The sequence below is a fragment of the Triturus cristatus genome, chromosome 11 (assembly GCF_964204655.1).
Source record: "Triturus cristatus chromosome 11, aTriCri1.1, whole genome shotgun sequence".
NCBI lineage: Eukaryota > Metazoa > Chordata > Amphibia > Caudata > Salamandridae > Triturus > Triturus cristatus.
In genome coordinates this window covers 529,994,909-530,007,432 of record NC_140594.1, presented here as the reverse complement: position 1 = coordinate 530,007,432, position 12,524 = coordinate 529,994,909, and the positions used below count along the sequence as shown (strand labels likewise).

The window sequence follows — 12,524 nt, the reverse complement described above, 5'->3', positions numbered from 1 at the left end:
AGAGCCACTTTCTTACAGCCCATCCCTCCCAGTGACCACCCACCACCACAAATCTCCCACTTTGATCTGTTTGGGTTTTCTTTGGCACAAAGTGGAATGATTTCTTACATAATATCCCCACTCCTCTGGAGACTGTTGTATCCCGCATGTGCTAATAGTTTGTACCCCAGCCTATTGAGCGCTTTGCATTGGTTGCCTTTTTAATTGTATTGTATTGTAATTGCATTTATATAGAGCTTACTACCCCTGACGAGGCGTCAAAGTTCTTTTTTGGCGAGTAGCACGCTACGCTGGGACCCATAGAGGATTAGTATTGAATTAGTATAGTGAAACATGCAAGTAATTTTATGTGGTGGATAGGTTAGTCAGTTATTTGGATTCGGAATTATGGCTGAAGGATAGAAGAGGAAAAAAGGTTTGTATTTATACAACGCTTGTTACCCCTGATGGGGTGTTGAAGCACTTTTCTGGCGAGTAGCACGCTACCCCGGAAACCCATAAAGGATTAGTTGTGAAATACTTTTGTGAAATATGAAAGTAAATTGAGTGGTGGATATTAGTCAGTTATTTAGAGTGAGAAGGATAGCGGAGGGACAGAAGGGGAAGAAAGGTTTGCATTCATATAGAACCTGTTACCCCTCATGGGTGTTGAAGCGCTTTTCTGGCGAGTAGCACGCTACTCTGGAACCCATAAAGGATTATTGTTGAAAATTAGTATAGTGAAATATGAAGTAATTTGAGTGGTGGATATGTTATTCAGTTATTTGGTTAGAGAAGGGTAGGTGGCGGGGTAGAAGAGGGAAAGAGGTTTGTATATATATAGCGCTTGCTACCCCCTATGGGGTTTTGAAGCACTGTTTTGGTGAGTAGGACGCTACTCTGGAACCCATAAGGATTAGTGTTGAATTAGTATGGTGAAACATGAAAGTAATTTGAGTGGTGGATACGTTAGTCAGTTATTTGGATTGAGAGGGGTTGGGGAGGGGAAGAAAAGGGAAAAAGGATTGCATTTATATAGCGCTTGTAACCCTGATGGGGTGTTGAAATGCTTTATTGGTGAATAGCACGCTACTCTGGAACCCATTGAGGATTAGTGGTGAATTAGTATAGTGGAATATGGAATTTGAGAAGTGAACATGTCAGTCTGTTATTTTGATTGAAAATGATAGTGGAGGGATAGAAGAGTGAAGGATTTGGATTTTCCTTTTTTTTAGGTCATAGCAGTAGGAGGAGACTTTTGGATGAGTCAAAAGGGGTTTTGTAGGGGAAGAGTCAGAGGGGAGAGTTTAGAAAGGTTTGTTTTGGGGGATCGGTATAGTAATAGAGGTGTCAGATGATGCTAGGAGAGGGTCTAGAAAGGGTTATTTTGGGGATCATAGTGGTGGTATGGGGTTTGGGATAAATGAGAGCGTGGATGTAGAGTATATATTGATAGATGTATAGGGTGAGGGATAGGGTAGTGCATTGGAAAGAGTAGTAGAAAGAAGTTTGAGATGAGTCAGAAAGTTGGGCTAGAAGATATATTGAGAGATGTATAGGATGATAAATAGGGTAGTGCAATGGAAGTGCTAAATTAGAAAAAGTGATAAATATATAGATCCATAAGTACATTGAAAGTATATAGATGCATAAACGAGGTAAGTATATGTAGATTAAAGATATTGATAGAGGTACAGGATGAGAAATAGGGTAGTGCATTGGATATGCTTTTTCAGGAGAAAAGTAACAGACTCAGATCCAAGTACATAGAAGGTACATAGTTGCACAGTGGAAGCAAGTACATGTAAACCAAAGATGTTTTTTGTTGTTGTTTTTTTTTGTTTAACAACATAATTAATCTACATGTTTAGACAAAGCAATACACAAAGATGGGTACATATCTATAGTGAAAATAAATGCTTATATACAGAGGGATATGCTGTAAAATTCTGTTTGCGTATGGTGCTTATGTGGGGAATAGCCAATTCTTGAGTAGTTTTCTGAAGATAAGGTGGTTGTCGGTGGATCTTATGTTGGGGGGTAAAGAGTTCCATAGTTTGGCTGCTTGAACAGAGAAGGATGTGCGACCCATGTTTTTTTTCTTGTATCTAGGGATTTTGAGGCGAGATGCCCCTTTTAGAGCGGAGGTTCCTTTGTTGAGTGTGTTTGGTGATTTTATTCCTGATGAAGAGCGGTCCTATTCCATGTATTGCTTTGTGGATGTACAAAGTAGCTTGAACGTGGATCCTCTGGCAACCGGTAACCTATGCAGGGCTTTCAAGACAGGTGAGATGTGGTCTCACGGTTTGATATGCAAGAGTAGTCTGGCAGCCAAGTTCTGAATCCGTTGTAGTCTCTTCATGGTTGTTAAAGGTAATCCGTGGTAGAGGCTATTGGCATAATTGAGTTTGGACAGAACAAGGGAGATGGTAGGTAGGACCTTGGGTGGAAATTTCAAATGAGGGAAAAATCTTTGCTGCATTTTTATAGAAACAAAGCTTGATCTTGCTAGTTTGTCCACTTGGGCATTCGTCGATAGCTTGGAGTCCTTGGTCATTCCGAGGTTTCTTACTTCCTTTGATACTTTAGGCGGTGATCCCAGTTCATATGGCCAGGCGGCAAGCAGGTCATAATGTTTCCAATTGCCACACATGAGTGTTTCCGCACCCCCTCTCTTCCCCCTCTGAGTTATGCTTACTTTTAATAATGAAAGTACTACTCTAAAATAAATTGGTTTGCACACTTTGGTGAGTGTCGCAGGGCTACAGACTGGCAGTTGAATTTTTTGAGCACTACGAGAATTATTTTCATCGTAAGCTTTATTGTAGAAGTGCAGCTAGTGCTTAATTCATGAGGGAAGTAGTTACGTTTGTTCTAGCAGATTAAAGTGGATCATCGACCCTATAACGTGGAATAATGTTAATCGTAGTAATGCGATATCGGCCTTATTTTAAAACATGCAAGAAAGTCAAAGTACTAAAACACAAAAAAAAAAATCCTGAGGTAGTCTTACGTAAAACCTGGAATGCATTTTACTACACAGGCATATGATGCTATTTTTTAATTTTAAAGATTGTCATAGAAAGCACAACGACCTTACCCCAGGCTCACAGCAACATGTTGGCCTCCCTTATGCTCAGGCTGGAAAGTGCAGGTGTATACAAGGTTATATTTTTTCATGGTCTTAGCCTCCTCCGTTGTAGGAGCATATTCCTGAGGAGTTGCATGACCAGGAGGACATGGAAGTTGGGGGAAGAAACAACTTGGGCTTGAGGGAAGGTGTGAATGGAGAGAGGGTGCGCAAATGGTGAAAGGGCCCTAACAAACTCATTTTAAATGGTGATTCAAACAGAGTGAGACAATGGTATGGTATGGTAGGGTAATGAGTGGGACTAGCCAGGCTCCAGAGCAGCAGCTCAATTTCAAGAGCTCTGGTGTCGGTTCACTTTCCAACATGTTTGGTTTAGGCAAGCAGTGCTGCTATGGCACACAGACATGACAATAAGCTTTCCTAGCAGGAGAAAACAATGGTGTTGCAATATGGAGAACTTGGCAGACTTGGTCAGGGTATCCATACTCCACATTTGGGGTTACAAGTTTGGATGGATGGAGAAATTAGAAAAGGATGTTCTCAGAATTTGAGTTGTAGGCTGTTAATGATGTATACTCCAGATATGCTGTAGTAAATAGTCACAAGATGGCCTATGAACGGTCCCGTGTACCTCCAAGTGGCAGGCACCTTACTGGTGGGACATGGGACTCTGCACTTTACCATTGCTAACCAGCGCTATGCGCTTTTGCACTCCCCCCAAAAAATTGTATAATTGACTTACACCTGATTGGTACATTTAATTTACTTGTAAGTCCCTCGTATATGGTACCTAGGGTCTGCAAATTAAATGCTACTAGTAGGCAGTTGTACTCATTGTGCACCCGCTAAAAGTAGACTTTTCAAAGATGCCTCAAGCCCTCCATTGCAGCCTATACTGCAGTTTTAAACTGTCGATTCGACCTGACAAAACAAAGCTTTTTCAGGCCTAAACCTAGCGTTTCTTGAAGTAGAACAATGTCGGGGGCATGTTTATTAAAATACATTTAAAACTATTATTATACACCTTTATGCAAAGCGATACACATATGGAGGTACATTTCTATAGTCCAAATAAAAGCGCAGATGCTTTATATTTATGTTTGCGTGTGGTGGATAAGTGGGGAAAAGCCAATTCTTGAGTAGTTTTCTGAAGATAGGGTGTTTATCCATGGATCTTATGTTGTGGGGTAAAGAGTTCCATCGTTTGGCTGATGTGCCACCCTTGTTTTTTTTCTTGTTTGTTGAGATTTTGAGGTGAGTGTCCACTCTAGAGCGGAAGTTCCTTTGTTGAATGTATTTGGTGATTTTATTCCTGATGAATAGCAGTACCGTTCCATATATCGCTTTGTTGGTGATACAAAGCAGCTTGAACGTGGATCTTCTGGCAACCAGTAACCAGTGCCGGGCTGTCAAGGCAGGGGATATGTGGTCTTTCAGCTTTTTATGTAAGAGAAGTCTGGCAGCGGAGTTCTGAATCCGATGCAGTCTTTTTATATAGTCGTTAAAGGTGATCCGTGGTAGAGGCTATTGGCGTAATCTAGTTTGGAGAGGTGGTAGCCTGGACCTTTTGTGAAAATCCCAGATAGAGGAAGATTCATCAGAGAGTGTTTATAGTAACAAAGCTTTATCTTGATAGTTTGTCGACTTGGCCATTCATTGATAGCTTGGAGTCCATGGTCATTCAGAGGTTTCTTACTATCTTCGATACTTTAGGTGGTGTTCCCAGATCATCAGGCGGCGGGTGGGTCAAAATGTCTCCAGTCGCCACAAGTTAGTATTTCTGTTTTGGAAGCATTCAATTTGAGATGGCTCCACATCATCAATTGATCAACAGCTCGGAGACAGCTGAAAATTGGTGAGTTTTCAATGTCTTTGGGGCATTACAGTTAAAGGAATATTTGTATGTTATCCGCATAGTTATAGCACGTGAGATGAAATTGATTGATCAATGCCGGTAATGACTTCATGTAGATGTTGAAAAGCATGGGTGAGATGAGTGAGCCTTGAGGGATCCCTGCTTTTGTGAAGTCGGGTTTGGACGAGAAAGGAGGGGTATCGATGACAAGATCCAGTTTAGAGCAGTCCCCTCTATGCCGACTTCTTGGAGACTTTGTATCAGAGTGTTATGGTCATCTGTGTCAAAGGCAGCCAAGAGGTCAAAGAGAAGTAGAGCAGCAACCCCGTTGCGGTCAACTGTGTTCTTAAGGTCATCCCAGATGGTAACGAGGGCAGATTCTTTGGCTCTTTCCAGAAGGGAAGTTTGGAAGTCTGAAAGTATGGCATTATCCTCAATGAATTGTGACATCTGGGCGAAAGCTGCTCTTTCTATCAGTTTGCCCAGGAAAGGTCCATTTATAATCAGTCTCTAGTTGTCAGGGTTCAGCGGGTCCAGGTTTGTTTTCTTCAGTAATGGGCTTATGTATGACTTTTTGAGTTCTTTTGAAATATTCCTGTAGTTAAGGAATGTTGATGATTCTTCTTGCCAGTGTAGCAGCAGAGGTTGTTAGAAGAATTGTCTTGAAGGTTTGTGGTGGACAGGGGTCAGAAGAGCTGCTGGCAGGCTGCGTACTTTGACCAGGTCCCTAAATTAATTGTGTGAACTTTTTGGAAGTAACGGAGAGGCTGGGTTAGAGAATTCTCGGATTGAGGTCTTGGAAATCTGTCGGTGCTTGTGCTTTGCCCTTGTTTGAAATATGAGTACAACAGGTCTGCTTTGGCCGTGTAATGATTCACCAGTTTTTGTCTGTGAAATCTTGAGTACGCAATTTGGTTTTCAAAATTCTGTGAGAATTTAATAGAATTCTTTATTTGCCCATTTAGCAGTTTGAATTCTGTCTGAAGAGTGCCTTTTCTTAGCTTTTTTGATAGCTTATTTGTGTAATCTGTTAAGTTTCTGTAGGCAAAGTTTGTATTGATTGGCGTTTATTGTGACCACGCTGCTTTCTAATTTGTTTTTTATCTATTTTATCTCTGTATTACTCGAAGGTGTCTGTTTTCTTTTGTTATGTTGTGTAGTTTTTAGTGGTATCAGGATATCAAAAGCTTCCTTTAGCCACTCATTTAGTTTTTTAACAATTTATTGTGTCTAGATCTGCATGGTAGATCTGCATGGTCGATAGGTGGATGTACAGAAGGTAATTTTAGGCATATTTCTCTGTGTTATTTACAAAGACTGGAGTCTTTGTTTGAAAGGTAACTAGTTCTGTATTAGCAAATATGACATCTAGGAAATGTCCAGAGATGTGTGTGGGTTTGTGGATGATCTGATGCAGGTTCAGTGCGTCTAGGCCAGTGATGATTGTTTTCGGTTGGGACATATTGGGTTTGTCAAACCAAATGTTGAGGTCACCATGAATTCATAGTTTGGAGTGTAGTGTTATCAGGTTTGAAACTGTGTCTAGAAGTGTGTCTGGGAATGTTGCATTTCTAGGTGGAGGTATGTAAAGGAGCAGGAAGTTACAGAAAGAAGATTGTGTAGGATTGCATCTGGTGAAAAGGGCCTCATAACCCTGTATGGAGATGTTGTTAGCTTTAGTGATCTGTAATGTTTGCCTCAACACAACAGCTAGGTCACCTCCTCTTTTGCCTATAAGATTTTGTGTGATAGTTTGATAGCCTAAAGGAACGACTTCAGGCATGACTAGAGCCATATCATCTCCCAACCATGATTCAGTGTTGGAGAGTAAGTCAGGTTTTGTGTCAGTGAGAAGGTCGTAAATGTAATGTTTGTTTTTAGAGAGCGATCGAGCATTTATTAGTAGACAGGATGTTCTTTGGCGATAGCGCAACTTTTTTCTGTAGAAGAGTGAGCAGTATTTTGTGGGCTTGTAGCAGGTGTGTCTTTAGCGTTGGTATTAGCCGTATGAGGATAGCAATTGTGTAGATGTTCTGTATTGTGTTCCTCGTCCAGCAGGACGGGTCTGCTCGTGTAGGTGGTGGAGACGGTGCTTGAGAGTGAGTTGTTGAGCTGTGTTCTTTTTGTAGTGTAGTTTTGTTGTGCAGTAGACATGGAGAAGCAAAGTTCTGAGGAGTGACAGGTCGCTTATTTTATTTGTGTCTGTGTAGGGCAGAAGAAGTATGGGTTGGGGTGGTGGTGCAGCATATGGGTTAAGTAGTAAGGCTCTAAATTGTTCAATGGATGAGAGGCATTTAAAAGAGAGTTGCTGCTGTTGTATATTTGTTAGGTGTGGGAGAATAGACAAAGCTTGGCATTGGAGTTTGTTCATGGTGTGTATCATTTGTGTAGTCTGGAAGGTGGGTGTATGTTTGTAGTTTGTGAAGGAAAGTGTTATGAGGTGTTGTGTGTGAGAGATTTTGTTGTGCTGATGTGTGTGTTATGATTTGTTTTTGAGGAGTAGTGATAAGAGATGCTGATGTGTTTGTTTTTTTGAGAATGATTTGTTTGTAGAGTATTGTTTATGAGTGGAAGTTGTGAGGTAAAGGGGGCGGTGATGTGTTTGTGAGTGGAATGTATGTTATATGTAAGAGGGTATGAACTAGAGTTAAGTGTTGGTGTTAGATTTGATTGTTTCAAGGGGTAATGTGTATAATTCAGTGGAGTGTAAGTGTTGTGAGATTGTGGTAGAAAGAAGAGGAGGGTGGTGGTGGGAGAAAAGATGGATGTCTGAGTATAGGTTTGTTAGTGTCAAAAAGTAGTCTGTTAGGAGTCATTAGAGCAGTTAGAGTGTGTCTGGATGGGATATAGTTAAGTAAGGTGTGAATTTGGGTTGTGTTAGTGATGAGTGGATTGGTTAATGTTATAGGATAGAGTTGTGTGTTGGTAAGTGATGGTGCAAATGTGTGGTAGCTGGTATAGAAGGGTGCATGGGTATGTTTTGTGGGGTTTTGTAGTACTGGGTGCTGAAACATCGGACCTTCTCTTGGGTTAGTTTCTAGTAAATGCGTAGAGTACATGTGATGTGAGTGTGTTGATCTGGTTGTGGATGGTGTATGGTGGGTGCTGGTGTATTTAAAATTGTGCACCATAACTGGTCCTAGTCCTAACCAGACTCAAACAGGCAGCTACCCTTCTCCTTTCCACCAGGGCCAAACAGGGAACCCAAGGCAGCCTTGGCAGATTTAGTCAGACCAACCCCGTACATTGCGTAGCGAGGAACCCAACCACTACAAGGAGGGTTTTGGGGAGTGTTCTCCCCAAAGAAAATTTGTGAACAAATTGTAAAAATTGTGCATATTGTTTATTATATATTCGATTGTATTCGCTTTTAAAACATAGTAAATGATGGCTTTACAGTGCACCAGGATACAACAATCTTAATTGGGCCATTCAATGGTTCCCTCACTATTACCCTTCAACTGTGCCCCTCTCTCACATGTATTTCATTTGTTTTATAGCGCCTCTCATTCCAGATTATGTTGTTAGAGCTTTTACTTCAAACACACACAAAGACAATTATATTTGTGTATGTCAGGCATTTTTTAAGAGTGCTTGGGCTGGAGAGGCACAAACTCAGGATTCAAATACTAATTACTAATAAAGAATGTATTTCTACCAAAGCAAACCCCTTTTGGCAACAGTAGGATAATGAAAGACTGAAAATAAACATAACTCTCTAACCTGTACTGTACTGTTTGCATGCAGCTCTTTGATGGCAGTTCATAGCTCACTATGCTAGATTACTATTGTAACTTATGAACTGCATAGTAACAAAAGGATCTCTGTGACAAAAGCAGTAACCCACAGACCTATGCACATACAATACATTTATTTGATCTGCCTGGTACACATTCTTTGCAGCAGGCATATTAACCCTCTGTGCTGCCATAAATGAGCAAAACTGCCACACAAAAACACTCCAGCTCACTCCACCAGCGATATCTTTACACTTTTATTGTTGCTGAAAAGTGCAAGATATGCAAAGATCTCTACTGGGTTGCTTTTAAAACTACAATATTTAAAAACACAGGGGGGCTGGAATTGAAAGTGAGTGCTCAATGGTTTATGCTGGCCTGCTGATTTTGTTACTGGGGGACGGCTTTGCAGCATTGCTTCAAAACCACCCTCATAACAAAACTGGCCGTCCAGTAAACAAAACTGCCCCTGATGCCTGGTACGGCCAGTCTGGACTTGCTCTCTACCCTTTACTGCAATGCCAGGCTGAGACGCCCTGAACCCTGGCCTTCAATATCCCTAGTAATCAGGTGACCCCCTTCGGCCAATAGGAACCCTATCTCTAACTCTATCCAATCACAACACTAGCTCTAAGCCCTAGACATAACAGGACAGCAGCCTCTTATAACCAATCCCATCCATAGACGTAGCAGCCAATCATGCATAAAACCCTAAGCCCTACGGCTAAAAGAAACCCTAACCCTAGGAAACAATCAGAAACCCTAAACCTATCCACCAATCAGATCACTGACCCAGTAACCAATCAGCACCCTCAGATCCTCAACCAATGAGAACACTAACCCTAATCCAATAAAAACACCAGATACAGCCTCCAATCAGTGCACATGTAGCATCCAATAGCAGCCAATATAAGGTGCCTGCGACCTCAGGCAATATTTGCTGGGCAGGGGGCTGGAAACTGCTTCACAATTCAGCATCTCCTAGGAGCTAGGCGGGCTCAATCCACACTCCGGAGTTCTGTATGTAAGGGCCTAAAAACTTTGCTCTCTAACAATACTGCTTTTCCAACACTTAACCCACTCTCCTAGCCAAACAACAAGTATTACAATACCTTAAAATACAGCTTAAACAACTAACAGCAGATTACTGCAGTCTCAGAGCACCCTCTGTTCAGTCTCTGATGTATAATATCTCTGTTGCTAAAGGTTGGGGGGGGGGTTAGTCTGGTTTCACTCACTTGCTAAGGAAAAATGGGAACTGGAGGTGGATCGCTTAATGCACAGGTCTGAGCACAGATCAAAGGAGAAACTAGGAGGAAAATCAGGTAGTCACAGGCAATATGCAAATACGCCAGATTTTGGTGTGTAAAGCCCACAATGCAACATGTAAAATGAAACAGTCATGGACATGCATAAACTTCAAATTTCTAAACAAATCAGGTGAAATATGATGCAATGAATGGTTGAGGAAAACTGCTTTTAAATCTCAGGAAGGAGACAACCCAAGTCTGTCTTCATACCACCTCCTGGTCCTTGGTTCACTGCAATCTTGAGCACAGGGAAACCAGCCGACTATACATCAGGCACCCCTAACCAACGAAAGTGCTGGCTGCGGCCGTCTTAGGAAAATGTTGGGCACGAGCTACTATTATATTAGTAATTACGCAAGCCACTGCCTCTTCCACAGATCTTAGTAAAGTTTAACCCAGTCTCATTTTCAGAACTGAAACATTTCAATTCAATTTACTGACAGCAATAACATTGCAAATAGACCTGAGTTTGGTGCAAGTGTTTGTAGTGTGAAATGTCTGGATAGAAAAAACAGGAAACTCAGTGACATCCAAATACTGGTCCGGTGATAAAATGGAAGCAGCAAAATGATTCTAGTTGACTTGTTTAAGCTATGCGCTTAGTTATATGAGTCACGCCTCTCACAGAATCTCTCGGTTCATTGATGCTGCTGTGGACACGCCCCTTTTATAGACTGCTTCCCCACTCTAGCACTGTACTCAATAATCCACAGAGCTCTCAACCTTTGATCTGTCATTAGGTGTGACATATTCAAAAGGTGCAGGCTATTTTTGACCTCAAAGATTTACAAAATAAACATAAAACCACAAGGTCCAGAAAAGAAAAGCATAGGACTGTATAATCTACCCTTATCCGACATCGGACAATACCCTATTTATCGCTCACTACACCAGGGTAGAGTGTCAACAGCTATGGGACAGGAGGTATTCCAACCTAAAAAGTTTAGGGAATACTGACATTAAAAAGAATTCCCGATTCATGCTAATTAGCTGGAGATAATGGGCCACATGTATCACCCATTTTTGAGTTCGCTAACGAGCTGATTCGCAGAATCGGCCCGTTTGGGAACGCAAACAAGGCTTTTTACATGTATCAAACCATATTTTGCGATTCAGTAACCTGCTACCAAATTGTAAAATGGGTTTGCGATTTGGTATTTGGAAGGGGCTTGTTTAGGGAGTGCCTTCCAAATAACGAATCCTAATGGTATGTATGAAAGTTTTGTGGCCGTGAATGCAGTCGCAAATCATTCCAATTTTACCACCTACTTCAAGTAGGTGGGAACCCATTTGCAAAGGGGAGGGGGTCCCCAAGGGCCCCTTTCCCTTTGGGAATGGTTGTAAAACGTTTTTTAAGAGCATGCAGTGGTCCCATGGACCACTGCCTGCTCTTAAAAAAAAGACAACGTAATTTTTGTTTTTAAACGCAACCCGTTTTTTTTTGCAGAAAACATTTTCAAAAAAAGATTGCTTTATTTAAAAGCAACCACGGACATGGTGGTCTGCTGACCCCAGCTGGCCACCATCCCCTTGATTTTAGAGATTGATAGGCGGTCGCAGATTGCGATCTACCTCAATATTAATGAGGTAGGTCAATTTGCGGCCCACCAAGAATTGGTATATGAAACTCATGGAGTTTCATACATTGGAAATAGCGATTAACTAATTGCGATTCTCATAAGATCGCAATTTCCAAATTTGATACATGTGGCCCAGTGTTTTGAACAGTTGTTTTGAAGGTGACTAATTGCCAGGTGACTGGCTTTAGGCCCCCGTAGATATAGCCGTAGACATATCTGCCGGTCTTCTGTGATCGTTGGGAATGGTTTCAACTCGAGAAATTGGTCTTTGTTCATGACATACACTAATGCAGCAGTGTTGTAGGAGGTATCCTACGGGCAGTCTACTAGGACTCCCACTTGGGCTTTAAAATTCTGTCCATGAATTAAATTATGAACACTGTCATTTTCCTCATATTCTTATTTGTAGGTCAGCTGTGATTGCTGGTGGCTTTCAATCCAGCTGTTCAATGATCGCTGTCCACATTTTCCTTGATAGTGTGAATCGTTGAACAGCACGCTTTCAACCAGCACTTTGGCAGGTATCTGTGAAATGATTTGCATACCTACAGTTACAGCACGTCTTGTTTTAGGTTTCTCACGTCTTAGCTGATTGTGTCTCACTCCCATGTTAGTCACAAGATCTTAGCTGGGGTCTTAGCTTCCTGCTTGCCAGCTGTTTTGGGGGACCTACCACACGGATATTGTCAGTGGCCTGTCCCACGATCATCTGTAGCTCACTCAGTTCTGCCCTGATTGACATTTTGCAAGGATTTACTCCATCTTTGTAGCACATGCATTCAACAGCACTGGCGATCTCCTCAGGGAAGGCTGGCTAAAGCTGTCTGTAGCAAGGCCTAAAAAGTAAAGAAAGCTAATGACCGGGTCAGATACAGCCTTGATATAAATTAGGTTAAAGCTATTTGTTCAAAAGTGTTTCAGAATGAATATAGAAAATTGTGGGTACATTTTCTTGGTCCCTGATTTTTCGTT

The 12,524-nt window shown here is 41.6% G+C and overlaps 1 protein-coding gene across 1 annotated transcript in view; it reads left to right on the top strand.

Annotated features, from left to right (window-relative positions):
* The window catches only part of LOC146784520 (disintegrin and metalloproteinase domain-containing protein 9-like), a 1,652,657-nt gene that overhangs the window by 654,412 nt on the left and 985,721 nt on the right, over positions 1-12,524 (top strand). The window lies entirely within an intron of this gene.